Consider the following 14475-nt stretch of genomic DNA (forward strand, 5'->3'; position numbering starts at 1 on the left):
TTAAATGACCCCCTGGGAAGTGATCACCTACCTATTATCATCAGCCTCTCATCGTCTACTCCAGTCATCCCCACAAGATCACGGCGCTGGAAACTTCACCTCGCCGACTGGTCACTTTTTACAGCAAGTGCCACACTAGAAAAAGAATTTTGTGAAGATCTCAGCATAGACGAAATTAATGGAAAATTTACTAAATGCATAATATCGGCCGCTACACTAGCCATACCGCAAACAACAGGACTCGTACACAAAAAACATAAAGTATGGTGGACACAAGAATGCACATTGGCAAAAAAACAACAAAATAAAGCTTGGGGCTCTCTGCGTCGGTATCCCACAGCGGAGAACTTGATTGCCTTTAAGAGGGCCAAGGCCAGAGCGCGATTCGTTCGGAGAAATGCCGAGAAATCCTCGTGGCAGAAATATGTGTCCTCTATAAACAGCTCAATAACCTCAAAAAAAATGTGGGAAAAAGTTCGAAGATTCAGTAGTGACCATACCCCTTTCACACTTCCTCTATTGACTACACCCGGGACACAAACATCATTAGAAGAACAGGCCAACATACTAGGTGAGCATTTTGCTGAAGTTTCCAGTTCGTCCAATTACACAAACACGTTCCAGAAGTACAAAGCAATAGCAGAAAAACAAAAACTTCCATTTGCAGCAGGTATACACGAGGACTACAATCAACCCATCACACTCCAGGAATTGATTAGGGCATTATCTTCTGGTAAAAAGACAGCACCAGGCCCAGATAATGTGCATTACGCAATGCTTGCCCATCTCTCTGAGGCTGCCGTGCAGGCATTGTTGAAATTCTTTAACAAAATATGGACAACTGGAAATATACCTGAGGAGTGGAAGAAAGCAATAATAGTACCTTTTCTGAAACACGGAAAACAACCAACAAGTCCTAACAATTACAGACCGATAGCCCTCACCAGCTGCATCGCTAAATCTTTCGAAAGCATTATAAACACTAGACTGACCTTCACACTTGCATCTCGCCGACTCTTAGATTTACATCAATGTGGATTTAAGAAAGCATGCTCGACCACTGATCACCTTGTCCGCCTAGAAAACACCATCCGAGAGGCGTTCATCCACAAACAGCACTGTATCGGTGTCTTCTTCGATTTGGAGAAGGCATATGATACCGCGTGGAAGTTCGGCATCCTCCATGACCTAGCAGACCTAGGGATCCGCGGCAGGATGCTGAACTGCTTGAACGATTTCCTGACTAACCGCACATTCAGAGTCCGTCTGGGAGCAACTCTATCAACGACATTCACCCAAGAGAACGGCGTACCCCAGGGATGCATTTTAAGTACGACACTCTTTATAGTAAAAATGAATTCTTTGGCCAAAGTAATACCTAAGTCCGTAATGTATTCAGTTTATGTAGACGACATACAGATAGCATACACTTCTTCCAACATACTGTCCTGCGAGAGACAAATACAAATCACACTCAATAAACTGGCTGCTTGGGCAGAGAAAAATGGATTCAAGTTCTCCCCTCAAAAAACAGTAGCTGTTTTATTCTCATTACGACGAGGCCTACAGGTCGATCCCAATCTGTGCTTGAATCAAACCACACTGCCAGTCAAACAGGAACATAAATTTTTAGGCGTCACTTTTGACAAGAAACTTACATTTCTGTCACACATTAACAACCTGAAAAAGAAAGCATCCCAAGCCCTCAATGTATTAAAGGTACTCTCGCGAAAACGGTGGGGGTCCGATAGAGCATGCCTATTGCAAATATATCGCTCTTTGGTGCGCTCCAAGCTAGACTACGGGTGTGTGGTATATGGTTCGGCAAGAGCATCCTGCTTGAAACGACTGGACCCTGTTCATAATCTTGGTTTGCGCCTATCAACTGGAGCTTATAGAACATCCCCGGTAAAGAGTCTTTACGTTGAAGCTAATGAGCCCACACTAGAGGATAGAAGAGTCGCACTAACATGCACGTACATCCTAAAAACCCGTTCTCTCCCTAAACATCTCTGCTATCCCATTGTTACCAAGTGCCCATCCAAAAGATTATTTAACAATAAACCACAATCCATCCGGCCACTAATAATGCGCTTTGAAGATAAATGTGAAGAGTTAGGAGTACTGGATGCCCTGCCGAATATTGCACAAAAATATGAAAATTTACCACCATGGTACAATCTGCCTTCAGTGTGCGACTTCCTACTGACACGCTTACATAAAAAGGAAATGCCACATCAGCTCATACTACAAGAATTCTTTGAACTGCAAGAAAAATATGACACCTTCACTGAATTCTACACTGATGGGTCAAAAACAGAAAGTCATGTTGGATGTGCAGTAATTCAAGACAAAAATGAAAAAATGATACGACTGCCACAGTATGCATCGGTTTTTACTGCTGAGAGTTATGCAGTCTTTGTAGCCGTCGACCAAATAGTAAAAGAAAACATTAAAAATAGCGTCATTTACACCGATTCACTGAGTATGCTCAAAGCGCTGCACTGTAGAAACGCCGCTGAACCCATTATAGGAAACATCATACATAACATAATTAAAATAAAAAAACAAAATCATAACATTATATTCTGCTGGGTGCCCAGCCATGTTGGAATTGTAGGTAATGAGAGAGCAGATGCATGCGCAGCACAAGCTCGAATTGATCAAATAAAACAAGATAACATACCACACAGGAATTTTTTGAAATTAGTGCACAGTAAACTCAGAATTAAGTGGCAGGCTGCATGGGAAGAACAGGCAAACAACAAACTGCATTCTATAAAACCCGTTTTAGGAGAATGGAAATCATGTAGACATCAAGAACGTTTTACCGAAGTTATTTTATGTCGGCTACGCATTGGGCACACACACCTTACACACAACTTTTTACTGACAAAACAAGACAAACCTCTTTGCGAAATGTGCGGCCATGTACTCACTGTAAACCACATTTTAATTTCATGTAGAAAACTGGAACAACTAAGAAAAAAATATTTTACAACACTCTACAATGAATACATCCCATTACACCCCAAGTTGCTTTTAGGTGATCAAGCACTGGTTGATCTTTCAAGCATTTTTAAGTTCCTTAATGAAGCCAATGTTTTAAACAAACTCTAGGTATAAAAAGTGTAACATTTAACAAGAACCTAACCTTGTGTTTGGCGCATCATAGCCATAGTTGCTTTTGCGCCATTAAAATCAATATAACTAACTAACTAACCATCTAAACGCCACCCTTTCACAGACTAAGAGGTGGCGCAGCCATACACAGTGGCAGCCAACTCCTCGCCCTCTTGCTCTTTCAGCCTCCATTTTAGACCACATTTTACTTAATGATACCAAAATCTCGTGATTTCGTTCCAGCCATTTACAGTAGATTTTTAGTGCTTTATTTCCTTTTGTGCGTAGCCTATCATAATTACATCATTATCACTATTAAATTCGATTGAGATACACATTGCTGTGGCGCTCTTTGGCCTTCCTTAATCGCCCTTGCGCCAGAAACTCCGAACTAATTAACGCGCGCCACGTAACCAAACGCGTTATACACATAAACAAAGAAAGCGCATGCTTTTGTAATCGTGGTTTCAGCTTAACTTCGTACACAAAATCAATTTATCAAAGTATAACGAAACGATAGAACAATAAAATAAAGGCTTTTAGGGTAAACTGGCAATGTGTACGCTCACACAGCCGACAGCAATGTGACTGCAGCATTAAATGATAGTGCATGAAACTAGACGCCTTCATGCAGAATTCCCGCAAGGGCACCTTGTGTAACGAGGTGTTGGTGCTTGGCGCCACCACGGACCCTTAGCCCCCATACCGAAGCTGTCATCCGTACCGTGGCGATAGGTTGAAAGGTGGAGGGAAGAAACCTTGAACGGTGGCGGTCGAGGAAGTGGTCAATCCTCGGCCGATGGGCTCCTCGTCTGTCTACCAGGGGGGGAGTCCCGGGACCTTCCTCTGTGTATAAGGGTGAATCAGAGGCGACAAAGTATTTGGAACCCTTAGCCAGTACATGCCGTATGGAAAAATTTTCAAAAAAATCTGATCGGCTCCCAAAAAGGAGTCGCACCGATGCGAAACAATTGATGCCACAGAAACCAGAAACGTTTCCGAAGTTTTTCATGGTTCACTCAAACACTGATGAACCGGTAGCCAACCTGTCTGCATTTGTCATCGCCAACACCCTAAAAAGCTGTGTAGGCAAAAACTACAAAGCAAAAAAGCAGCGAACCGGAGATCTCCTTGTAGAAATAAACACAAAAGAACAGAGCGCGAAACTGATGTCTTTACAGAATCTTGGAGAAATGAGCGTACAGGTAACCCCGCACCGCACCCTGAACCACTCAAAGGGCGTCATATCTGAATATGAACTCCTAAAGAGTACGGATGCGGAAATGGAAGAAGAACTAGCTGAACAAGGAGTAATAGCAGCCCGACGAATAACCATCCGGAGAAATAATGCTGAAATCAAGACAAAACACATCGTCCTAACTTTCAATAGTACAACTCTCCCTGATTCCATCCACGCCGCATACCTCCATTGTAAAGTCCGCCCATACATACCAAATCCGAGACGATGTTTCAAGTGCCAGCGCTTTGGACACAGCATGTTGGCTTGCCGGGGCAAACCCACGTGTGTCACATGCGCAGAAGACGCACATACAGAAGAAAGATGCGAACGCACTCCAAAATGCATCAACTGCAATGGCGCACATGGCGCGTACTCCAGGTCGTGCCCAGTTTGGAAAACAGAAAAACAAATCATAACTTTGAAGACCACAGAAAACCTGTCCTACTTTGAAGCAAAAAAACGCGTCTCTTTCCAACAGAAAGGGACATACTCCGAAGCGGTGACGCGGGGACCGCCGCCGCCTTCGGTTTCTGTCGGCACACAGGTCGATCCGAAGGATCTGGGGTCGACAACCAAGTCCCCACCACAGAAGTCAATGACACAGTCCACAGGGCTGAAAATTTCGCGGGAAGACCACGCGATCCTCGCCGGAGGCCCTCAGGCCCTACTTTCAGCAGTGGCATCCTCGGCGATAGACACCCAGAACAGCTATGCTGAACTGGACCTGTCGCCCCACCCCTATAAGAAGGCAACTACTGGCCCAAAAGACTCTGCCGCTGGAGCAGGGCCTGGTTCAGCGGTGCCAGCAAAAAAGACGAATGCGAAGGCCACGGGCCATCGCAACCAAGAAGCATCCTCCACGTCCACCGTGGAGGAGATGGATGTCAGCGGAAGTCCGCGGACATCTAAAAAACACGCATCCGCGGAATCTCCGCAGAAATCCGGCGCCACGAAAGTGGCGATGGATACAACTCCTAGTTCGCCACCGCTACAGCGGCGGCGAGACTCCCTAGAGAAAAAAGGGAAACCACGAATCACTGCTCCTGAAAATAAGTGACTTTCCCCAATCCCCAACTTCTCACAATGGCATATCTAATACAATGGAACTGTAGAGGTCTACACAGAAACTACACAGACATAACCGATATGCTCAAAACAATGGCACCTACAGCTGTGTGCCTGCAAGAAACGAACCTTGGGCCACAGCACACAAACATCTTAAAAAAATATAATATTTTCCGGAAAGACCGAGAACAAGCTAGCCGACTCTCAGGAGGCGTCGCTATCATTACGCAAAGCGATGTCCCTGCAAGAGAGGTATCATTAAAGACGAACTTAGAAGCGGTCGCAGTAAACATCATTAGCCATAAAACAATAACAATATGTTCTGTGTACATGCCACCACACAACACAATTACTATGCATGACCTAGAAGAACTTCTGGGACAGTTGCCTGAGCCATATGTCATAATTGGGGATTTTAACGCACACTCCTCATTCTGGGGAAGTGAGCATACTGATTCCAGGGGTCAGCTCATCGAGGATTTGATTCTTTCAAATAGCATATGTTTAATGAACACTGGAAAAGCAACGTACTGCTGCCCCAGCTCTGGAAAAATGACCTGCCTAGATTTAGCGTTTGCATCACCATCGGTTTTTAATGATTTTATTTGGGATGTTTTAGACGACCCACGGGGAAGTGATCACTTACCTACAGTTTTAAAGCTAACATCAGCTACATCCATCATCCCTACGAAGCCACGGCGATGGAAAATTCACCTCGCCGATTGGGGACTTTTCAGAACGAAGGCCACACTAGAAAAAGAATATGCCGAAACCCTTACTATAGAAGAACTAAATGAAAAATTTGTCACATGCTTAATATCTGCAGCAATAGAAGCCATCCCACAAACGTCTGAAATTGCACGAAAAACACATAAAGTTTGGTGGTCAAACGAATGCTCATCGGCTAAAAAGCAGCAAAACAAGGCTTGGGGCAACCTTCGCAGATATCCCACTGCAGGAAACTTGCTCATCTTCAAAAGGGCTAGAGCCAAAGCACGATACATCAGACGCAACACAGAAAGGGCATCATGGCAACAGTACATATCCTCCATAAACAGCTCAATAACATCCAAGAAAATGTGGGAGCAGGTGCGGAAATTCACTGGAAATTTTACTCCATTCACATTTCCAATGCTAACAACACCCGGTACTCAAACAACATTAGAAGAACAGGCCAACATATTGGGTGAGCATTTTTCCACAGTTTCAAGCTCATCCAACTATACACAAACATTTCAAAAGCACAAAACAATAGTAGAAAAACAAAAACTTCCCTTTGGAACATGCATACACGAAGACTACAATCAGGTTATTACAATGCAGGAACTAAACACAGTACTAACATCCGGTAAAATGACAGCACCAGGCCCAGACAATATACATTATGCCATGCTTGCTCACCTCTCTGAGACTGCCATAGAGGCTCTCCTAAAATTTTTCAATAAAATATGGATGAGTGGAGAAATCCCCCAAGCATGGAAAGAAGCAATCATAGTACCCTTCCTAAAACCTGGCAAACCACCAACTACTCCCACCAGTTACAGGCCAATAGCACTCACTAGCTGTATAGCAAAATCATTCGAAAGCATTCTAAACATCAGACTAACCTTCATACTTCAGTCCCGGCAACTTTTAGATATACACCAGTGCGGTTTTAAAAAGACATGTTCCACAACCGATCACATCGTTCGCTTTGAGAACACAGTTCGGGAAGCGTTCATCCACAACCAGCACTGTATCGGGGTCTTCTTCGACATGGAGAAGGCTTACGATACCACGTGGAGGTTCGGTATCCTCCGTGACCTAGCGGACCTAGGTATCCGCGGCAGGATGCTGAGCTGTTTGAATGACTTCCTAACCAACCGCACGTTCCGAGTCCGCCTAGGTGCAACCTTCTCCAACACTTTTACACAAGAAACTGGCGTACCCCAGGGGTGCATCCTCAGCACGACCTTATTCATCATCAAAATGAACTCAATAGGAAAAGTAATCCCAAAATCCATAATGTACTCTGTTTACGTAGACGACCTCCAAATAGCATGCACGTCATCCAGCATACCCACCTGTGAGCGACAGATACAAATAACAATAAATAAACTGGCTACCTGGGCAGATAGAAACGGATTTAGATTTTCCCCTCAGAAAACAGTAGCGGTTCTGTTCTCTTTGAGACGAGGCCTACAGACCAACCCCACAATATATCTAAACCAAACCCAATTACCTGTAAAACAAGAGCATAAATTTCTAGGGATAACTTTCGATAAAAAGCTCACTTTCTTGCCACATATAAACACCTTAAAGAAAAAAGCTTCCCAAGCCCTCAATGTGCTAAAACTACTGTCAAGAAAACGCTGGGGATCTGATAGGGCATGCCTATTACATATATATCGTTCTCTGGTTCGCTCTAAGTTAGACTATGGGTGCATAGTATATGGCTCAGCAAGACCGTCCTACATAAAACGACTAGATCCTATCCACAATCTTGGTTTAAGGTTGTCTTCTGGTGCTTACAGAACTTCACCAATAGCAAGTCTGTATGTGGAAACGAATGAACCTTCCTTAGAAGATCGAAGAACTGCACTAACTTGTACATACATCCTCAAAATCCTTTCTCACCCCAAACATCTCTGTTACTCAATCGCCACGAAATGCCCATCCAGAATACTCTTCAACAACAAGCCTCACGCAATTAAGCCGTTGCTCTTGCGCTTCGAAGAAAAATGCCAAGCACTAAACATACTAAATGAAATTAAAAATATTGCCCCAAGATACGAAGCGCTACCACCGTGGTACACTCTTCCCACAGTGTGTGACGTCACACTAACACGCCTCAGGAAAACTCGTACCCCACACGACCAGATAATACAAGAATATCTAGCACTACAAGAAAAATACAGAAATTACACTCCATTTTATACTGACGGGTCAAAAACTCATGCTCATGTAGGAAGCGCAGTAATACAAGGAAAAAATGAAAATGCAGTACGACTTCCCTCATATGCTACAGTTTTCACCGCGGAGTGTTATGCTATTAGTGTTGCGGTGCAGAAAATAACAAATGAAAACATCAAAAACAGCATCATCTATACAGATTCACTGAGCGTCCTTACAGCATTAAACTCTAAAAATGCCACGGAGCCACTGATTGGAAGCATCATACATAATATAGTAAAGGTCACAACACAAAAACATGTTATAAAATTGTGCTGGGTTCCCAGTCACGTTGGCATTCAGGACAATGAGAGAGCCGACATGTGTGCTGCACAAACCAGAACCATGGAAATAAAACATGTGAATTTGCCTCCTAGGGACTACATGAAGTTAGTGCATAGCAGACTAAGAGACAAGTGGCAAGCTCCTTGGGAAAATGAAGGACACAACAAGCTACATACCATAAAGCCCATTATAAAAGAATGGAAATCATGCCACCATAAAGAGCGTTTTATCGAAGTAATTTTATGTCGTTTACGCATAGGACACACACACATCACCCATAACTTCTTATTAACAAAAAAAGACAAACCTGTGTGTGAAATGTGTGGTGAAGAGCTCACAGTAAATCACATTTTAATTTCTTGTTCGCATCTCGAAGAACTTAGACAAAACGTTTTTACGGTATTTTACAATGAACACATTCCATTTCATCCCGCATTGCTTTTAGGCGAGCAAACACTCGTCGAATTTTCACTTGTTTGTAAGTTTCTAAAGAAAGCCAGTGTTTTAAATCTATTATAATGTAACCTCTGTACACTTGACATAGCATCATCTAACCTTGTGTTTGGCGCATGATAGCCATAGTTGCTTATGCGCCATAAAACCCCATACAACAACAACAACAATCATGCAGAATTGATTTAGTAACAATGGTAATGCGTTTCCAGATGTGAGGCCGTAGTTGGGGCCTGAAGTAGGTAGTGTCGCGGTAAAATGTCTTAATGCCAAAGGCTTTTCGCTTCAGCCGCAAAAATGAGCCATTACGGCACAATTAAAGACCGAATCACGTTGAAGTACTAGCAGAAGGCTTCTTCTTGCAGTAGAGAAGCTTCCTGCTTGACGTTTATTTTGAATGATCCGCTACACAGACCATTCTAGAAGCCTTCGTTTCGATGCACCTGAACTCCGTGTCCTTAAGACTTTTGACCAAGTCTGTCTGTATATTCCATGCTTTCGGTAAGGAAGTGTTATAAAGGTTTCCGTTTGACTAAACCGGCTATCTGCAATAGTCTTTTGTTAGACCTCTGACTGGCCACTTGGTGCGAAACCAGACATCAAAATGTGCAAAGGCTCTCTACGGGAACAATGCTAAGTTGAAAATATGAGGTCTGTATGGCTTAAATAGGTAACGTCACTATGTATTCTCAAGGCGTTTTTCGGTAAAGTTTTGCGCTTTGGTGGTGCCGCAGACAAGATGGAAACCACGAATGTGCCTAGGCCTTTAACATGAGCTTCATTTGTTAAGCGAAGATTAAGCGGTGTTTACAAATTATTCACAGTGCTTTCCTAAACTTACGTTGAATGTAGTGCACACTCATTCAGAGATTTGCTCTTTGTAAACTTTACTCAAAGTATTGAGCTAGGTCAATTACTTCGCCACATAGTTCAATACTTAACTCGTGTAAAAAGGATGTCTCTTTAACCAGAAAGGCACACATTCAGTTATTTTCTTTATTTTAAGACTGTTATTAATAATTTAGCACTGAAGCTGCGCTAACATACGATTGGCTGTTATCTCATTTTCATTATGTACATCATTCGTTAAAAACCGTAGTATATCTTCAGCATACGTACCTACTTGACATTCAGGCACGCTGTGCCGAATATCATTCACAAAAAAATAAAAATGGGTTTAATACACTAAATTTGGGCATTCCTGGATATTAGACAGCAAGATGGAATAATAACATCCAAAAATTGTTTGTACCTGCTTCGGTATGTCTTTATTGACTTGAAGGGAGCTTCACGTATTCCACCACTCAAACTTTTGGAAAAGGATAGCATGATCTAAAAAGCAGAAAGCTTTGGAAAAACCATTTTCGCTCCTACAATATTCATTATATCTTTTCGGAAGAGCAGTGCTGTCTCGGCCTTACCTTTCGAAGTCACGTTGGAAATCTGTCAGCATTTTAAAACCTTCTAGTTATAAAGGTAATTTAGAGTGTAGAATTTTCACCAGTGCGTTTGAAATTTATGTAGTATTGATACGCTTCTACAGTGAGCAAACGTGCGCTTGTCTCCGCCTTTAAATACCACAAATTGGGTAACCTGCATCAAGCTCAGAAAGACGCCAGCTGTTAATAAAAGGTTAAAATGAATGCAGTGGCGGCTACCTATTCATTAAACAACTGTATTTTTTTAATATTCACAGAGCCAATGTCTTCCCCATTCCTGTTTTTCTTACAGGATGTTGATAATATTTCGGTTTCATCTGTTGGCGCTAAAAAAACGAGTGGTCATGCTTCTAAAGGTAATTAATAGGATCTTCCATACATATTGTAGAAATGGTGTTTGCAAAAATTTTTTAACAATAGAATGCGTTGGCTAACGGCGTCCCATGGAGCCATTTATCTCCAAACTTAATTTCTTTCAGTTTATTTTTCTCTTCATAACGACACAAAGCCCCGCAGGGAGGCTTCTGCAGTTTGCAGGCGTTGGTGAGTGGCGACACCACGGGTTCCCGAGCATCCGCACGGACATCCCTCAAGGGGGATGACGGTGAACAGTCCATCACCACGGACCCGAGCACCCACGCCTAGCCGTGCGTGGCATCGCCGTGCCCGGGTATAAGGGGTTCCTGGTGGTTGAGTCGATGCCGAGAGTTTGGACCTTAAAGACCCCCTGACGGAGGCAACTCACCACTTTGGCTCGAGCTTCCTGTAGACGGCACCTCCGACCTGAACCGACCAGGGGAAATCGGCAGTCGCCTTTTCCTGTCCTCCTCTCCATCTTTTACTTTCCTTTCTTCTTTCTCATAAACTCTCCTCTCTCTCCGCCTCTCTTCTCGTGTTTTCTTACATATTTCATAGGCGGCTAGGGTTAACCATGTGTGGCGAACAACCCCGGGTTCATCAGATCTGGTTATAGTTGGGGTGTACAGCTGGCGTGCGAGGACTTGCTTGCAAGTTCCGGTCCTGGCCCCTAGATCGGCTTGATGGTGGATGGCTAGCATTCCGACCAAACTACAAAGATCATTGATGGCTTATTTCTTACTTTCCGCTGATCGTCCTCTAAAAAAATGGACCTATAAAGATTGCATGAAATTACTACAATGTAAGACGAGGAAAGTTTCACAGTCCACTTGGAACAACGAAGTAAATAAGAAGCTACACTTAATAAAACCAGCTCTGGGTGAATGAAAGTCATGTGTGCACCAGAAACGTTTCAAGCAAGTCATTATCTGCCGTCTCCGTATAGACCACACACACATTACACACAAAATTCTGCTAACAAAAGAAGACCAACCAGATTGTTCATGTGGAGATGAATTTACAGTCAGACACAATTTAATTGCTCGTTCGAAACTGGGAAAGCTACGGAAAAAGTGCTTCTGTCCGTTTTATAACCAATACATACCTTTTCATCCATGACTGCTCTTAGGTGAAAATTCAATTGTGGACATGTCCTGTGTTTTATATTTTTAACAGAAGCTGATGTTCTTAACATCTAAAACATCACACAGTACTTTGCTTGATGCACCTCAGTCACTGTCCCATTTCTGAGAAAAGGGCTGAGGCTTTTTTATTTTTATTGGTTGGGGACCTCCAGTCTTTGCACAGCCAAGGATGGCTGATAAAGTTACCCAGCCTCCTTTGAAACCTTTATTATTGGCCATTTGTGAATCTTGTTTATCTCTCAATACTGGGAAGAAGGAAATAACGCTTTAGGCTTTCTACACCGCCATATTTATTATACCTTTGTAAAAATGTACAGAAAGCAATTTCTTAAACCTTGAGCTTGGCGCCTGAGAGCCTTAGTTGCTTGCGCGCCATATAACACAACACAACGCTTTTCAATCAGCGCATCTTTATCCTCGCTGGACTAACTGGCGCCATCTACGGCAGCTATTGCAGAAAAAAAAACGTGTCTGAAGAAGTCGTAATCGAAAATTTTTGATGCCCTCTTACTTTGAAAAATGTGCATTTACGATATAAAGATGTAATGAAATATATAGGGGAACTGCTATGTACTGCAGAAGGGTTCCCAAACCAAGGTCTTGCCTGAGAGTGCCTTGTCGGTTCTGGTCACCGAGATTAGACCGCACCACGGCCTGGTTATGCAATTCCATCGACACGCGCGTATTTTTTTTTTACTCCGGCTGAAGATTGCGCACCATCGGAATTAGAACCCGGTCCTCTTGCACGCGAGGCGGACGCTGTACCTCTACATGATCGCTGTGCCGCTAAACGGTGGAAGTGTAGTAGAGTGTAAATTTCAGAGAAGCACTGCGCGGGCCTCCGATCTCTTCCTTGCTGTCTAGCACTGCAGCGTGGTGAATTCAACGATCCTAGGCGAACTACGGTGAAGGCTCATATAAATTGCAGAACAACAGCATGCGAAATACACAGGAGTTTGTTCCATACGACGTCTTGTCTCCTTCCGGTGCTGATGTAAGGGAAGAAACAAGAAAGAAGAAACGATGAAAGTAGGAAACGGGGAATTTCAGATATATGGGTATGGAGGAATAACTTATGCGACGAAGGAGTACTTGCGTGGGAGAGATCTTAATTGCTGTCGCATTGAACATTTACGGTACCTTAAGCCTTATGCGATGCTGACTGAAAGAACAGTACCCGTGTCTGCGAAGTAATACGAAAAGTGGGCCTCATGCCAAGGAGGGACCCATTAACGTTCTCGGATCATACTATTAAGACGGCGCTTAAATGTCTACTCAATTTTTTCTGAGCTTTGTGAGCACTGAGAGGCGTATGCTTAATCTTTTCGTCTAAGTCATGCATTGCGCAATCCATGCGCAATCCGTGGATTGCGCAGATTGCATCTAAGCGCACGGATTGCGAAAAGAACTGCCGCAACACAGTACCGCCCGCGAAGAGGTAGCAAGAAAAAGTCACTTCATAAAGGCCAAACGTGGACGCGGAATGATTTGAACGGTTCGAGCGGAGAGTGGATCACCGCTCTTATGCAATTATGGTGCTATGCTGTCGCAATTATGCTGTCACCTACCCACCCGCTAGTTGGCAAGAGCCTCCTGCCAAGGGTCGTGCATGAAAAATACAGCTGCAGTTTGTCACGGTTTGCTGTCCGAAAAGTGGAGAGGTAATCCCCTGCTCTTCGAGGAGAGAGAGACCGGAAGGTGGCCGTCACGGGAAGAAGCCTTTCATTTTCCAACGTTGCTGCCGCTTAGTGGTTCAGTGGTCATGGTGCTCGGGTGCTGACTCGAAGCACGCCTGTTCGATCTCGATCGCCACAGTCGTATTTCGATCGAGGCGAAATGCTAGAGGCACGAGTGCCGTGCGATGTGGGTGCACGTTAAGGAGCCCTAAGTTGTCGAAGTTATCAGCAGCCCTCTACTACGGTGACCCTCATAGCATATGTGGCTTTAGGACGTAACACCCCATGAAACCAAGCCGAACCTTCCTAGGTTGTTAGAAGAGTGAGCTTCGACCTGCCGGGGTTGGCAGATGAGAAACTGCATAGAGATAAATCATCCTCCTCCTCTTCTAGGGTCGAGGCAGGATTGTGGCTGTCACGGAAAGTACCCTGTGGCCTGATAATGTTAACACATGTAACAACTAGATGCGACACCTTCCACAGCTACCAGGTGGCGTTGTGCAGAGGCAAACCGTCTTGTCCTCTTAAGTTATATGTCTTGTTGTGCATGGCGACTGATAACCAGGTTCTTACGCATTCGGATAGTCGCAGAAATAACATCTACATATCCTCCAAGATTCCTACGCCTGTGCCTTAATAGGCTGACCCCTTCACGCCAAACGCCCATGCATCCGTAACGCCCAGCAATGAAACGCGTTCACTATCGTACAATGCCTGCATTTCCAAGTCACACAAGCATTCTCTGGATACGTGCATTACTG

At 43.8% G+C, this 14475-nt stretch overlaps 1 protein-coding gene across 2 annotated transcripts in view; it reads left to right on the plus strand.

Moving 5' to 3' along the window:
* The window catches only part of LOC144130166 (uncharacterized), a 123198-nt gene that overhangs the window by 77873 nt on the left and 30850 nt on the right, over positions 1–14475 (plus strand). The gene's annotated exons all lie outside the window — the stretch shown is intronic.

This window comes from Amblyomma americanum, chromosome 4 (assembly GCF_052857255.1).
Source record: "Amblyomma americanum isolate KBUSLIRL-KWMA chromosome 4, ASM5285725v1, whole genome shotgun sequence".
In the NCBI taxonomy this organism is placed as follows: domain Eukaryota; kingdom Metazoa; phylum Arthropoda; class Arachnida; order Ixodida; family Ixodidae; genus Amblyomma; species Amblyomma americanum.